Source organism: Ambystoma mexicanum, chromosome 11 (assembly GCF_040938575.1).
Source record: "Ambystoma mexicanum isolate Mex_15411 chromosome 11, UKY_AmexF1_1, whole genome shotgun sequence".
Lineage (NCBI taxonomy): Eukaryota > Metazoa > Chordata > Amphibia > Caudata > Ambystomatidae > Ambystoma > Ambystoma mexicanum.
The window spans coordinates 1,304,833,417-1,304,850,008 of record NC_090934.1 but is presented as its reverse complement, the minus strand read 5'-3'; the positions used below and the strand labels follow the sequence as shown (position 1 = coordinate 1,304,850,008).

Sequence of the window (16,592 nt, the reverse complement as noted above, 5' to 3'; positions counted from 1 at the left end):
ATAAACACATAAGTCTTAGTATTACGCCAAACAATATAAGGATGAACTTGAAGCAAATAGTAAATGATCATGACAAGCGGTTTGTTGGCATCATTGTTAGATAGGACTATTGGTGCGTTCAAATAAATGCTCAGGTAATTGTCTGATTTGCTCTATAATCGCTGCCAATAAACGTCTAATCGTCGGATCATTTTTAGGATTGTGGACAAAGGTGCGCACACCAGTGCTACGCCCAACAAGAGCAGGGTAAGCATGGAGTATAAATATGAAGACTGCAAGGAGTAGCCTGTGTGTGTCAACATCTGACAGCCCCATGGGCACCTCCAAAGAAAAACACAGTGAGATAAGAACTGCTCCATCTTCCAGTCATCGAACAGAAAGTCTAAATCAGGCATTTTCCATTTACTTCAGCACTCCAAAGTCCAATGTCAACAAACTCCTGTGGCTCAAGAATAGTACTTTTTCTTCACTTCTTGCTATGATATTTACAAGGAGTGTTTCAGGGGAGCCACAGTCCAAATTGACACTTTTGGCTATCTACTGGATAATCTCTGTGTCCTTCTTCCTTGTCATCGATTGAGACTGCACATGCTGAATTTCTTCAGCTTGGCTTGCTTCCGAATGGGTTCGAGGCGCGTCGGTCTCTCCAGCGTAGACTTTCACATCTCCTAGGTGTCTCCAAGCTCGCCTCTCTAAGACCTTGACTTCTGAAGGAGTAATATCCTCTATGGCAAAAGGGCCACTAAATCTGGGCTTGTGCCACTTTCTCATGAAGTTCCTTATTAGAACCCTGTTTCTAGCTAATAATTTAGGTACACATAGTTTCTCATGTCCGGTTGCTGTATTGTCTTCATTTGTGTTCTGAGACTGGCACCCCTTCCACTTGACTTGATCTGAAACCACAGAGATAATAGCGGTCATACATGTTAAGTACTTACGTAACTAATTTTCTAACAATTCTGCAGTTGTCTGGGCCTCACTCCTAGTCCTCGGTGGAGGAGTCAGAGGCATTCTCATTCACCTCCCTGTAACTAGTTTGTGAGGTGGTGTCAGAGCCGGGATGATTTCTCAATGCATATAATGCAAGGGGCAGGCAACACAGCCACCTATTTTTCAGTGTCAATTTCAACTTTGCTATGCTCTCATTGAGCACACCGTTGAGTCTCTCACATATCCTGGACGCTTGAGGGCGATAGGTAGATGAAAACTTGTGTTTAATGCTAAACAATAAGCTTTTCTGTGTGAATACCTCATTCACAAAATGGGGTCCAGTATATGATCCCAACACCTCACATAATCCCTATCTAGGAAATACTTCTCAAACTAAAAACTTTGCAGTGCAAGTGGCCTCAGGATGTGTGCATGGACCAGCTTCAATCCATCTTGAAAATGGGCACACTACCACTATCATACACCTATATCCATTACAGACCTGCAGTATATCAACAGAATCAATATGTAAATGCTGAAAAGGACCATTTGGTCAAGGAATTACATCTCCAACTGTTTGCAGCGTGTGCCCAGCAGTAAACATTTGATATATAATGCAATTTACTACATAAAAAGCAACATGTTCTAACAGGTTCGGTACAAACCAGTCCTCCGCAATCGCTGCTGCAAGGCTCACCCTAGTGACATGAACAGGGTAGTGTAGCTTTTCTAACGCCACCCTTAATAAGGCTACAGGCATCACTGGTTTTCCAGTGCTGTCTTGTCACCACAGTGTTTCAGAAGGGGATAAAGAACACCCCCTCTGCATCCATAGTTCTTTCTCATCCTGTGGGGCTTCACCTTTAACTGCATTTGTGACAAATGATTAAAGCTTTCATTCACAACCATTATAACAACCATTATTTCTTTCACATCAGGACTATCAAAACAAACCAAAAATATCAGATGAATATGCAAATCGTTTGGCCTCTTTGTCTGTGGCTTGGTTTCAGTGTGAAATAAAGTCAGTTCTCTTGGTATGTGCTGTGCACTTAACTATTGTGATGGCTATTGGGAGTTGTGGTGTTTAATGACCCTGTCCAATCGTGCAGCGTGTTGCACTGGAGTGCCATCAGCTCAGTGGTAGCCCTTCTTTTTCCAATGTGCTAGCCCTACGTGTACGGTCAACATCACGTAGGTGGAGTCACTCTACACTGTCAGTGCTATTGCCCTTCATGATTCTCGAGCACAACAATGAGCACCACCAATTCTGCAGCCTGTGCTGAAAAATGTGACGGTAGTCTTGCACTTGCTACCACTTCAAATTGCCCCTTGGCTCTGTGTGTTACCACAGCTGAGCCTGAATGCCTTTCTCCATCAGTTTGATCGATCTTCGAAGAACCGTCAATAAAGAGAACGTCCCCAGCTGCTAGAGCATTTTCCTTTACCCTTGGCATCTCATCATAGAATTCCTCGTAGTTTGAGCAATCATGCACTTGCTCATCCACTGCCAGTGGTTCAGCTACAAATGTGGCATTATTAAGCATTTTTCACCTGACTATTTTGATTGCTGGATTCGAAATAACCACTTCATAAGCAGAAGCTTTTTGATACGTTAGTGTACTCTTAGGTTTCTCTAGGACAGCAAACAAAGCATGCTCAACAAATAAAGTCATGGAACAACCCATTACTATGCTTGCAGATTTCTCAATGGCAAACACGGCTGCTGCCAGTGATTGTTCACAAGGGAAGTGACCCCTCATAACTGGGTCCAGAATCCCACTGTAATGTGCTAAGGGTTTGTACCTCCATGCAGTTCTCTGTGTGAGTACTGCTGTCATAACTGTTCCATTCATGTTTGACAGTAAAAAGAACTCCTCAGAATAATTGGGAATTCCTAAAACTGGGGCTGTACAAATGGCCTTTTTCAGTTCATCAAACTCCTGCTCCATTTCCTCAGTCCAATCAATGTTTTCTTTATTCACTGTGCCTTCTTCGGGGCATGTAGCAGGGGTCTTGTATATGAACTACAATCAAATGCCCATGCTCTAACATAATTATGCAATCCTTGAAACTGTTGCATTTGCTTTATTGCGTGCGGTTTTGAGGCTTTCATGATCACCTCAGCTCTTTCAGGTGTAACTTTCTTTCCTTCGTACAAAAATAACTGTCCTATGTATAACAGCTCTTCCCGACAGTGCTGCAATTTCCTCTTACCATTTTCTATCCTTTTTCTGCTAAAATAATCATTAGCTGAATCGAGTCTCATTTGCACCCTTCTTCTGTTGTGCTACAGACTATAATATCATGTATGTATTGCAGCACAACACTTGGCAAATCAATATTGCTTAGCTTTATCTGCAGGACTCCATTAAAGATTGATGGAGATTCACAATACCTCTGGGGCAAAAGTGTACTTTTCAGCTTAGTCTGACGAAATGTAAATGACGTAAGATCTTGAGAATCTTCATGCAACAGGATTGAGAAAAATGCATTTTTTAAAGTCAATCACTGTGAAATATCGTGCTTCAGGGGAAATACTGCATAAAATTGTCACAGGATTCAGAACTAGAGGATTCTATGCCTCTACAATCTGGTTAATCAGTCTCATGTCCTGAATTAAATGCCATGATCCACCCTTTGATTTTTTAAATAGGATACATTGCAGTATTACATGGTGACTGTGACGTCAATAAAATGCCTTTTTCCATTAGTGCTGATATAGTCTTAAAAATACCTTTGTTTGCCTCTCGAGACATGGGATACTGCTTTGCTCAAGATAAAATTGCTTCTGGCTTCAACTTAATCTTAACTTCTCCTACCCTCTTTAACAGGCCTACGTCATAAGGGCATGTAGTCCATAAAGAAATGGGTACTTTCTCCATATCCTCATAAAACAATGCAGGGCGCTGCCACACCATCATCATTCACTGTGGGATGTCTCTTCTCTGTATCCTGATCCAATATGTAATGCTCATTTCGAACAGTACTTCATTATTTGACGGGTTGTCTTTAAACCTTCCCCAATGGCAATCACTGTTCTCCATGACCTACCTTTGTCATCAAATCCGTCAAGCATGGCCAATTACCCTCGCTCTATGGCTGCCTGTAATTCCAAGGGAAAAACCTGTCCCTCCTCTTTGTCCATAGGTATCTATGGCCTGAACAGAAATTCATCAGGTATTCTCATAATCGTACCCACTAAACGGAGTAACCATGTTGACAAAATATGTACCCACTAGTGAAAAACTTCTGGCCCTAACGGTGTTCCACGCAGAGCTATTTGTCCAGTAAATGCCATGATAAATTAGCCCACATTTAAATAATGTATTCCTGGCCTTGAACACAATATACCTTCATCAGCGAAGGAAATTGTCATATTTAACTTTGTCATTAAATCTCGGCCCAGTATATTAACTGGTGCCTGCCTTGAATACAACAATGGGAGAGACATATCATATTCTCCTATAGAGACTGGCAATTTCTCAGTAAAAGGAACACTACTTGTAGCTCCAGGGAACCCTTCAGCATTTATGGCATTTCCCGATAACATTTCCCTCTCATATACATGAGTGAGTTGCCCCAGTGTCTACCATAAAAGAAAAGGAATTGCCTCAAATGGTGATTTGATCCTTTGGTTCGTCTTGAGGATTTGGCATTACCGACAGTACTGAACACATCAAATCACCCTGTGAGCTGTCCTATTGTGGGTACATACTTATTCCCATACCTGTGAACAGATTCCCAACCCTGATAGTGACACCCCCTACTCTAGGAGTCAATACCTATCCTGTGTTGGCACACTGCTGTATGTGCATTGGTGCGTGCTGTGACTGTCCTTGCAGTGGATTCAATGGTGCTTGCTGTGGTTGCAAAGCCTGTTGTGCTTGCAGTACTTGTGCTTGATACACAATCTGATCTTGGGCAAACCCATCCCTACTTTGTGGGTTATATGCTGGAGGATATGCTGTACCTCCTTTTGAGAATTGCCCATTCTGTACTTACCTTTCTCTCCCACATTTTTATGCAATGTGCCCTGTCATTCCACATGTCCAACGCACAGGACAGAGCCTCCTTATCTGTCCTCCCTGCATGCCTTGATTATCATTCTGCACATTCTGAAAACCACCTTGGTTATTTTGGAAGTTTCCTTGATTATTAAGAAAGCTTCCCCTTCCTCAGAAGTCTCCCCTGCCTCTCGGCATAAATGTATTCCCTGCCATTGGTTATTCGCCTGTGGCATACTCGCTGCCTGTTGCGATCCTAGCCTTTCTCCAGTAGTCAACATCGGCCCTTCTATAGCATATTTCAACAGTTTTTTCTGTACTCGTTCAGCTTCCTCGTGCTTCCTAGCATCTTTCCTCTTTTGATTTTTCTCTTGCAATAATCGTCAATGGTGCGCAATGGTCAGCTGTATCTCTGCCCATGGCTTTGCTTCCATACCTACCGACTTCTTAAGCTGTCTCTGTACCTGTTCTGGCAATGCCTGACACAAAACATGATAGAATACAGTTATCAATTTCCCCCAATGCTCTTGAGTTTCCAAAGACCACTGTTCCTGAAAATTTGGAATATAAACTAGCAGATCCTCGCCTTCCTGCATTTTGTGTGCCATAATTGCACCCATATCTGATGTATCAGGATATTCTACTCTAAGCGCTTTCCAGACTGCTGCTCTACAATTACTAAATGGTGCTCCATCATGCGCTGTGGTCTGGTCTGTGACTCTGGAGTATCCTGCTCTCATCCAAATGTCATCTGCCCTTTCCCCGAGGATAGCTGCTAGAAGACCCTTAATGTCCATATGGCTAATGTATTTCCCCCTGTCATTTTTTCCAGTTCATAAATCCATTTCCCCACCCCTGACGTTAAACTGGGCATTTGCATCTTAAATTGTCCTTATCCATCTGGGGCCATGGGATATACTGTGGTCTGGCCCCTCCTTTTTTTAACAAAGGAAATTGCAAAATCCCAAAATCGCAATCAGCTCCCATCGTCTGCCTATCCATAGTAAGGACAATGGTTCCTGATCGCCTTCTTTCTTAGTAATTACCTCAGTCTGCTCACATATCATGGCGATTCCCCCCTCTCACTATGAGATCGCCTTTTAGGTTGTTCTGGGTACGCCAGAGCTCTGGCGTCCCTTCTTTAGTCTGGTCTAAATCCGTCCACCTCACTTCTTTATCAGTCTGAAAACACTTCTCGGGACCGCATGCACCAGCACCCTCCTTTCCACGGAAGGTTTCCCTGTCTTTGTCTGGCATATCTTGTTCTCAACTAGTATGGCTGTCATCCTTCTAATCGCTGTTTAGTGTCAACCTGTCCAAAGACAGGGATCTATGCTCAAGGCTAAACAGGCCTCCCTCCTTGCCTCGTGATTGGGCAATGTCAGATTGATCATCTTTCCCTTTATTTCTTGATTTGCTTTTTTTCCTTATTTCCACTTCGATTGCTCTTTGCCTGTTTTCATATTTTATATGCTCTTCCGCTCTGTCTTACTTTCTCAACTGTTCTTCCTGATACATCTGTTCCCGTCTTTGCCTACTCTTTCTTTTACACTCATCTTCTTTCAATCGCTTCTCTCGTTGCCTAACATTTTTATTTAGCTCGTCTTGATCTTCCCCTTGCCGTACCTCCTCAATGTTTGAGCAATATCTGACCACCCATCCATTCATTCTGTATGAGCGCTATCTCGTCAGCTTTATATTTTTCTCCCTTCCATCTCTTAATTTCCCGTTCTATATCTAGGGTCACATTTGGTCGTTCACTTTTCTCTTTGTCCCGTAAGACTTTAGAGATAACATCCTTTTCTGGAGTTCTTTCTGGGCTCTTGTCACTGCTATATGTAGGCAGCTCACGTAACGAATTACTGTATCCTAACATTGCTTTTATCTCCCTCAACTGACATAATCATTCCTCTTTCGCAATATTGCCATTTACTTCAGGCGTGGTAGGGGGAGCAGAAGGCTCAACTGCCCCCATCTTTACACTTGTTAAGCATCCAGTCTTCAGAAGGCGGGTCTTTCCGTTCCTCCTGGTACATTTTCCAACGCACGAAATAGCTAAACTTTTCTCTGATTTCTTCCCTGTGTATGCAGCTTGCAAGTATGTGGTCATTTGTTGCAAAACCACTTTTGACAGTGATCCCCCTTGTGGCTATTGCATGAACATTTTATCTATCATGACCTTAATCCATTCTGCACTATATTGATATAAGCATGGGTGTGTGTTTTGTCAGCTGTTTGCACAGGTGTATGAGCGGAGTCACATCCTGCATTATGACTGACAAGTCACAATTCGACTCTCAATAGTTATCCTTATTTTACACGGAAAAAATACTTTCCAGAAAACAATGAAATATGAGCGTGCACCAATCTTCGCCGCTCCAATCCTCTATGTCTCCCTATACGTCAATCTACCTATTTAGTCGATACCATTAATGACTAGATAAATAAATAATTTATTCTCAACCTCTGAACACAATCTATCATTTGTCGGTCTTCAACATCTCATCATTTCCTCAATACATAAAATACATACAGTACACAAACAGACAAACTGGTAGGCCCCAACAAATATCTCTTCTTTGCTGCTTATTCTTGCCCCTTAAAATACCCCCATGGGCGCGTGAGTTATCTCCTTTAGCAGAACCTTGTTCAGTTGTCGCCTATATATCCACTTGGATTTTCAGTTAACTCCTTCTATACATTCCTTGAACGTAGGATTATGGGCTTAAACTGTGATGTTTCTTGTCATACATATACCCCTAACTGACGCTCTTCATCGTTAACTAAGTACCCCACCAACCCTCCGTTACTCTCTTCCCATTATCACTTTCCCCACTTAATATACATTTATCATTTTTTGCCACGTTTCTCAATCTAATCACCATTTGCTTTTCAGCTCCTGACCCTCTGGATTGTCTCCTCCTCAGTCGGTCACCATCGCTTTCGGTCCGTTCAGCTCCCGGTAAAAACCAGGAGGGGATTTTGTGAAAAAGAGACCCGTCCCACCTATCTCGTTGTGTCTTGCAAGAACTTATTTTCGACTGCTATCCACAGGAAGCATTGTGGTCCTCCAGCTAAATAGCGGCGGTCATCCGATATTCTGAGACCTTTAGAAGCCTGCTGGATCGATAGACCTTTAACCATCCTATCTCTGCTACTACGTGAACTCAGAGACATGAGGTCCTTTAAGACGAGGTAGCAACACTTAGAGATGGATGGTCATGCCTCCCCACCCAATTAGCCAACATCTCTCATCACTCTTGCAGTCCGCCATTCAATTAAGGCTTTGATCTTGGCCTTGCAGAAGCTCTCTGTGTCTGAGAATAAAGGGGAGTATGGCATGGTCTTATCTTCTGGTTTCGGTGTAGCTCGACCAAAAGTCTATTTTCATCTGACCATGTGACTGGAGACCACATTTTCGAGCTCTTTGTTGCAGACCATGCTATTAAATGATGAACTCTTGACTCCTTCAGTGTTTTTTCATCCCACCTCATACAGAAGTTTGTTTCTTTCTCACATTCATGTAGCTTCTTGACCGACAACCAGGCTCACGGAGGCCTCGATTCTTGGTGCTGGACCAGCAAGCCTTTCTTGATTTCTCCTTCGCCATTGGTCATTTTCCAACTGTGCCACACTGGAGCCCTTTCTCTTCACAGGGTTTTAAGCTTACCAAAGTGCATCATGGAACATCCAGATTCTATATATTCCTATGTATATATATTGGTGCATCGCCACAATCTATTCACTACGTAGCCAGCCTCAGGATTATTTCATCTACTTGTGTTACAGCATCTGTACAAATGAAAAATGACTTTGCATTGTCTCCAGCTTTTCCCTCGCACAAGCATCTTCATTTCCATCCCGAAATGTTGCTTATCTCTAACACCTCCTTTTCCGATCTTATAGAATGTCTATGTTCTTTCGTCCTTTGCATCTTTTTCTGGGTGCATCAGTTTAGCTTTGCATGATGTCACCAGTCCTTTTCTTCATCCAATTTTGGTATCAGGTAAAATTATCCTCACAAATAAAATCTCCATGTGTATGGTTGTCGGGAACGGCCATAGGAGATATGATTGGTGGGGATAATTTTGGGGGTAAATGGGAGCAGGGGTTGCAGGGATGTCCCCTGCTCCCTTCAAAATAATATAGGGGTGGCGGGGGTGGCGGGGGTAGCTTTAATGGGTTAATATCACCACATAAATATGGCGCCATGGCAATATTTTTGCAGGGAAATTAACACATGGACCCTCAGTTTCACACTTCTTCCGGGACTCTGTCCAGAAGACCATCATTTCTTCGATATTGCACATAGGGTTTTCTCAATGGATACCTTGTTTCAAGAACTCTTTGCGGTGCAGGCATCCTCACTGGTACTCCCAACATATAGGCAACATGCGGGCAGAGCTTCTGGTAGGGGCTTTTGGCTCTTCCTCTACAGTTGGGTCTATAATCTTTGTCGAAACATTTGTCCACATTCGTCAAATGGCACATAAAGTTATAAGCCATTTAAAAATGTTGAGACACTCTCTAATTTAGCCCCCCCTCGACAAAATCCCACCAAACATTCCAAAAACATATATTGCATAGATGTGTCGAGAGCCCCTTACGCATTCTGACTACTCCATCATTTGAAGAACAGGACCCTGCCATGTTACAGGAATGGGGTGAGGCTAGTAACACGTGTTCAGTGACTTTCTTCAATATTTTGATCAAGTATGCAAGAACTGATAGACAAAAAGCAATGGCTAAGATCCAGGATATTGGGGATCAACTGACTTTAAACACCCCTGGTGAAGAGGGTAAACTCATCCGTACCAACATGGAAAAGGGCTATATATCTTTTGAGGACGACATAAAACTAAGGAAGCAACAGAAATTTCTCTGTGATAAAGAGGATTATGAAAAGGGAAGAGTATTGACATTTGCCAGGCACTTTGATACTTTACGGCATAATCTACCCACTCTTCCTCCTGCACTGTCCAAGGTAAACCAAGCCTCCGACTCATCTTCAGATATCACAACTGCAGAAAGTGAAAGTGAGCAACCTCAATGCAAGTTGAATTCTTTAGAAGAGATGTGACTGTTGGGGCTAGATGGGAGAAACAAAACCAACAAAAAGTAGAGGCAGGGGCAGAGGCAGAGGCAAAACAATGGCATACAGAGGAAGAAAAAAACAAGACTGGGGAAACTCTTCAAGCACCTTGGACATGAACAGATACGAGAGGCTTACTCGCTCTGGAGCAAAGAAAACTCAATGAACAGCACAGATTCATTAGACATGTTGATAGTGAATCTGTCCACCCATACCTTTACCTCTTTGGAAACCAACATACTTCAATTGGGACTCAATTTCTGTCCAATTGCTTCCTTTAACTATGTTGAGACCAAGATCGATTTTGACACGTAAATGAGGAAAGGCATATTAAAAACGTTTTTTGCAATGAATCCACCTGAAGAACTGCCTACCGAAATTCAACATGGGCATACATCAGTGTCCATCCACGATGTTAAAACTTTTAATGATCTCCTCTTTCTAGAATCTGAAAGTCTCGATCATGGCAATGTTCCAGATTCTGAGTGGGACCTATCAGATTTCCAAACTAATTGGGCAAGAAAAAGTAAAATAAAACTTCACTCCAGATTTAATTCCATCTTTAACCCTGGTGGTCATATTGAGACTTTTCAGGATTTGGACATCAATGACCTGAAGAGGATAAGAAAGAGGAGAATCTGTAATAAATATAATCTCAGTTACCAAGAACAAGAGACTCTAATCAAGTTGTGTTCACTTCGGGATTAAATTATCAAACCCTCTGATGAAGGCACGAATATTGTGATTATGAACCAACATGACTATATCAAGGAGGCCAACAGATAATTGAGCCTGTTATGCTAAACTGAAAAAGGATCCCACTGAAGATATGACTGCAAAACTTGCCGAGCTCCTCAAAAATTGGTTTGACAAAGGCTTACTGGATGAAGATTTGTGCACATTTCTGCATTCTAATTTTCCGGTAATGCCGACTATTTCTTTTTTTCCCAAACTCCACAAGAATAAGACAAGCTCTCTGGGCAGAGCAATTGTCACCTTTTGCGAAGCTCTGCTGGAAAACATCTCTTATTTTGTGGATGAAACCTTGGTATCTTTTGTCAGTACCTTGCCTTCATATCTGAGGGACACTTAAGATGTTTTGAATAAAATAGATGACATCCCTTGGGAACCAACTTTTTTACTTGCCACCTTAGATGTGGTTTCTCTTTATACATCTATTAAACACAAAGATGGATTAAGAGCATGTGAGTATTTCTTACATACCCAAATCTATGAACTATTTGGAACATAGCAAAATGGTCCTGGAAATGATAGGTTTGTGTTTAAACAATAACACGTTCCTTTTCAATCAAGAGTTTTTTATTCAGCTCCAGCGGACCACTATGGGCTCTACCTTTGCCCCCTCATATGCCAACCTAACAATGGGCTGGTGGGAGGAATTTGAGGTATGGCACCCAACGATCAGTAAATACACTGAAAACATTGCTCTGTGGCTGAGGTATATCGACGACTTGTTCGTTAGCTGGGACGGTACTTGGCTTGAATGGCAGGAGTTTGTGAAGATTTTGAATGTAAACCAGCTCAATCTACAGTTTACTGAAAGCCACAGTAAGACAGACATCATATTTTTAGACATTCTAGCACAAGGTGAGTTGGTTACCAAACTGTACAGAAAACCTAGCAGTTCTAACAAACCCCTCCATGCCAAAAGCAATCACTTGGAAGCCCTTAAATGGAGCATACCTTACAGTGAATTCGTATCAGGAGAAACTGTTCTAAAATTGAAATCTTTGGCACTGAATATGCATTTATGGCTCGCAAATTCAATCAGTGTGGCTATCCCAAGAAAATCCTGGAAAGAGCATACGTGAAAGCCTGTGAGCAGGATAGAACATCACTGTTGATATCTAATCAAACCTCTCAAACTAGACCGATTGAGCAAGACTTGTGCCTTATTTTGACCTATGGTAATGGATCCCGTGCCATACGATGTTTCATTAGCAAACATGGGTTGTGCTAAAATTGGATGAGCACTTGAATGGGCTATTAGGCGAAAGAGTCAACATCACTTTTCGAAAATCTGCTTTGCTCAAAGACAACCTTGCATCCAGTTACATGAGGCCTACGGTTATTTCACGGTCTGAAAGTTGGCTCACAACCTGAGTTCCCGGGTTTTTTAAATGTATCAAATGCAAAGCTTGCCAATTTTCTTCCAATAAGACTGGCTTTTCGCCATTCAAATTTTGGTTTCTGATATACCAATCACATCCAGAATGACATGTGACACAGCCTGCGTGGTTTACATTCTCAGCTGCTCTTGTGGGAAATGGTATGTGGGCAGCACCAAAGGCAAACTAAAAGTGAGGATCTTACAACATATTCGGGCCATCAAAAATGTAGATCCTAATTATCCCATGGCGATGCATTTTAAGAAAATTCATGGCGGAAAGTTGGACAGCTTTGCATTCTTTGGGATACAATCCATCTCTGAGCCATTAAGAGGTGGCAATAGAGAATTGCTTTTGAGACAATGTGAGACCGAATGCATTCTTAATTTTGAAACTAAAAATCCCAAAGGACACAACCTTGATGAAGAGCTTTATACTTTCTTGGGTACTTAAGAGATTTGTGATATATTCTTTGGAGTCTGTATATTGATTAGTTTCTTTTTCCTCTTCTTTTTCCAAAAATTATTTTCATTTGGAGATTGGTTTGAGGCAGATCATTTTTGACTAATCAGTTAGTTATATACATCGTGGTATGTCTGCAAATTTCACGTTCCTGTTTCTGTGTCTCTGTTTTTTTTCTTTTTTGCTCCTTCTTTATATCTATTTCCATTTGTTTTTTTATTTGTCTTGGATAGTTTCATGCTCTTACTTTTTGCATATTTTTCTCTGATTATTGGGCCATTATCTCCCTTTCCTTTTCATTAGTTAGCTCTCGTTGAAGAGTTGTTTTCAGTACATTCAACAGGTTATTATTTCCTGGCTACAAATTGGAACGGTTGGTTAGATAATTTTTACATGTATATCAAAGCTTTATGTGTTTGGCATTCTGGGAATTTTGAAGTTGTTTATTCTGATGTCTGATATTATTATGTACTATGCACTCTATCTGTTGCACTTTATATGATGTAGTGTTGTGCACGCATGTTTGCATTACCTTCAGTATGATGCTGATTACTATTATGAAGCACCATGCATTTTATTCTATGTACTGTATTGCGATTGTTTGCACATGCATTTGTATGCAGATATCTTTACTTGCGTATGTTTGCACAATCTGCTCTGTCATCCCACTATTTATACTCTTATTGGTTTTTGACAATTGCAGCTTACTAAATGTGAATATGACCATTTTTCTATACTGGTTGGTCCCATTAGGACGTAGTTTTTGTAAACCTGAGCATGTAATTCTGACCATATATATATATGTATATATATATATATAGTAAAAAAAACTTTGTTACAGGGACGTTATGGTTAAGTTGCACTACTAAAAACCTATAAAATTCACTAAAAAAACTTTGTAGAAGGTATTATTATTATAATGTTGACCAAAAAGTGTCAAGGATCATTGGAATACATATCAAGTGCTAATTAGTTCATTAAGCAATGCGTTGATATACGTAGCATTCTATTATGAAGTTCTATGCGGTATACTAAGGTACTCATGTAGAAATATAGGCATTGTGTGCAGCATACATGATGGAGGTGCAATATTCATAAGCTTGCCATGTTGAACAGTGAAATGATAACTGTTTTCTTATTAGAGTTTTGGGTACTGTGAAACATGTGGGCAAAATATCGGGGTCATGGTATAAGGTCATGATCCGCACAATGTGGCTACTGGCCATGACCAGAAGGGAGAAAAGATAGGATTACAGTGGCCATGTCCACCTGGGACTGGCTTTGTGGTAAATTTGTTCGACATTACGATACATTTGAAAGGGAGGAAAAAAGTGCTGGTGGTAATATGTTAACAGCGTTTCCTTTTTGCTTTTTGCAGGCTCGCATGGAAAACGAAGAGGGGCCATGTATGCAACAACCGCCTTCCCTTTCTATGGTGGCCATCTTGGAAAAGGATTTTGTTTTCTAATTCAGGACTCCATAGGTGTCCCGTGTTAGAATGACAAATCGTCTTTTTCAGTAGCACACGTTACTGCTTTGGAAATCTAGATTGTTAATGGCAAATGTTATTACGTCTATGTCCTTTAGTGAGAAATATAAAGTAGATGGAGTGTATGCAATTTTTAAAAAAAATATTTTTAAACTGTGAAAGGTGGTTCTTAAAGGAAAATTTACTTTGTTTACGGATGGCTTTTTTTTGGGAAGGACAGCTAAGAAGTTAATTTGCGGACAGAAATGAGCAAAGAGGCACCAAACAGTAATATGGGGGGGTAGGTGGACGGGGGAAATATTGTACGTGTGTTATTTGTAAGGTAGGGGCAGTGTTGCTCATGCTCCTTCATTACAGCAGTGATGCCGTTTCTTGGGGAGGAGGGATGAACTTAGCTCATGTTGTTTTCAGATAACTAGTACTTTTGCTGAAAGTATGTACTGTGTACTATATTGTTAATGGCTGACTATGATTAAGTGTTTGAGCTGTGCAAGGGAAATGTTGAAGGTGGAAGTTCCTACATCAGTGTATTTCCACACTGTCCGCGAGGCATACATCTTATTGTTAAGTGTGTACGGATTCTCAGACACGTCACCGTGCTGTGCAGCAGCATATGGTCATGTGGCATTCTCCGCAAGGTGTGCAATGAAGTCAGATGTTACTTTACATTATGGTTACGTGCTACTACTACAAACTTATCAACTTTAGCAAAAACTGGAATGGTAGATGGTAGACGTTGGATACTGGCCCAGCAGCCCAAGTTATCAGCCCAAGTGAAGTGAGGATGGATAACGAGGTCTCTGCACAATTATCCCCCATTCCAGCCACTGAAATGGGGGATGAAGGCCATTAGCAGCCTAGGTTCCCAAAGCGGGAACGCGGGGTACTAAAAAAGAAGATTTTTCTTCCTACACAGGGAAGCCTGTGGCGTCCCGGAGTAGGAAGGAGAATCCTTTTCCAAGATGGCCACCATGGAAAGGGAAGGTGGGGGTTCCATCACAGCCCCTCTTTCCTTTCCATGGCAGCCTGCAGAAGGCAAAAAGAGAATCCAATGACCATATTACTGCAAGCAAATTTTTCTTCCCTTCCAAATCTATCCTAAATTCGAATAAATTTACCACAAAGCCAGTCCCAGGTGGACATGGCCACTTTAATCTTATGTGTTGTCACTTGTGGTCATGGCCAGTAGACAGATTGTCCGGATCATGACCTTATTCCATGACCCAGATAATCTGGCCACTGCCCATGGCCACAGACTACCCCTCAGTCACTAAAGGTATAATGCTATCTTTTGTAGCTACATTATGACACGTGTCAAAAAATAAAACACTGGCACATTTCCAAAATCATGCTTGTAGGTCCTTGCCAATGCTCCTTACGCAAGTTTGCTGGAAATCCACCCATGTTACATTTTTTCAAAAGTGTCAAATGTATGCACATTCAATCGTCATATAACCTAGCCCCACGTGACAAAATCCATTCAGACTTTACGAAAACATTTCTATCTAGATCTATAATCTTTTTGCAAACCTTTGTGTAAATTTGTCAAATAGCACCACATTTATAAGCCTTTACAATATTTTGGGACCCCCACTCTAATTTTGCTCCCTCTTGACAGAACCCCACCAAACTTCGCAAAAACATGTATATCTAGATCTATTATCAGTTTGCCAAATGAAGTGTAGATTCGTCAAATGGCACCTCATTTATAAGCCTTTATACTTTTATTTTTTTTTAGCCTACAGCACCTGGTATTCCCAGGTATTCCCAGGCGGTCTCCCATCCAGGTACTAACTAGGCCTGACACTGCTTAGCTTCCAAGAACAGACGAGATTGGGCGCATTCAGTGTGGTGTGGCTGTAGGCACCACATTTATAAGCCTTTATATTATTTTGGCACACCCCCTCTAATTTTGCCCCCTCTTGACAAAATCCCAGCAAACTTTGCAAAAACATTTATATCTAGATCTATTATCAGTTTGCCAAATTAAGTGTAGATTCATCAAATTGCACCTCATTTATATGCCATTACATTATTTTGGGGCTCCCCTCTAATTTTGCCCCCTCATGACAGAATCCCACCAAACTTTGTAAACTCATTCGGAATCAGGTCAGAAATATCCCATCCCATCCTCATCACCCCTCACCTCCCCAGAGATTATTTTTATAAGTTTGACAAGTGCAACGCTCAGAAAATATTATTGTCCCGAGGGTTCGGGCATGCATTTTTATACATACCTTGATCGATCGTACAAACATTTCCAATGCACCTTACCTTAGTTTTCCTCTTTTGTACACATGCAAAATCTGGCAGCAGGACGCGGCCATCTTGTGCTAATCTTATCCGTTGCTGCATCGGCCTAAGGTGAACTGCCCTGACGTCACTAAATCATATGCCCCGCCCCTGAGCCTCATATCAACAAACCTAGTGATATTCTCCGCCTTTCTCAGTGACGTTCCTGGGGAGCTTAGCCAAACGCGGCC

General features: G+C 41.5%; 1 pseudogene; it reads right to left on the bottom strand.

The window, feature by feature from the left end:
- Nucleotides 1–15,845: 15,845 nt before the first annotated feature.
- LOC138505283 (5S ribosomal RNA) lies at nt 15,846–15,974 on the bottom strand (annotated as a pseudogene).
- Nucleotides 15,975–16,592: the final 618 nt, after the last annotated feature.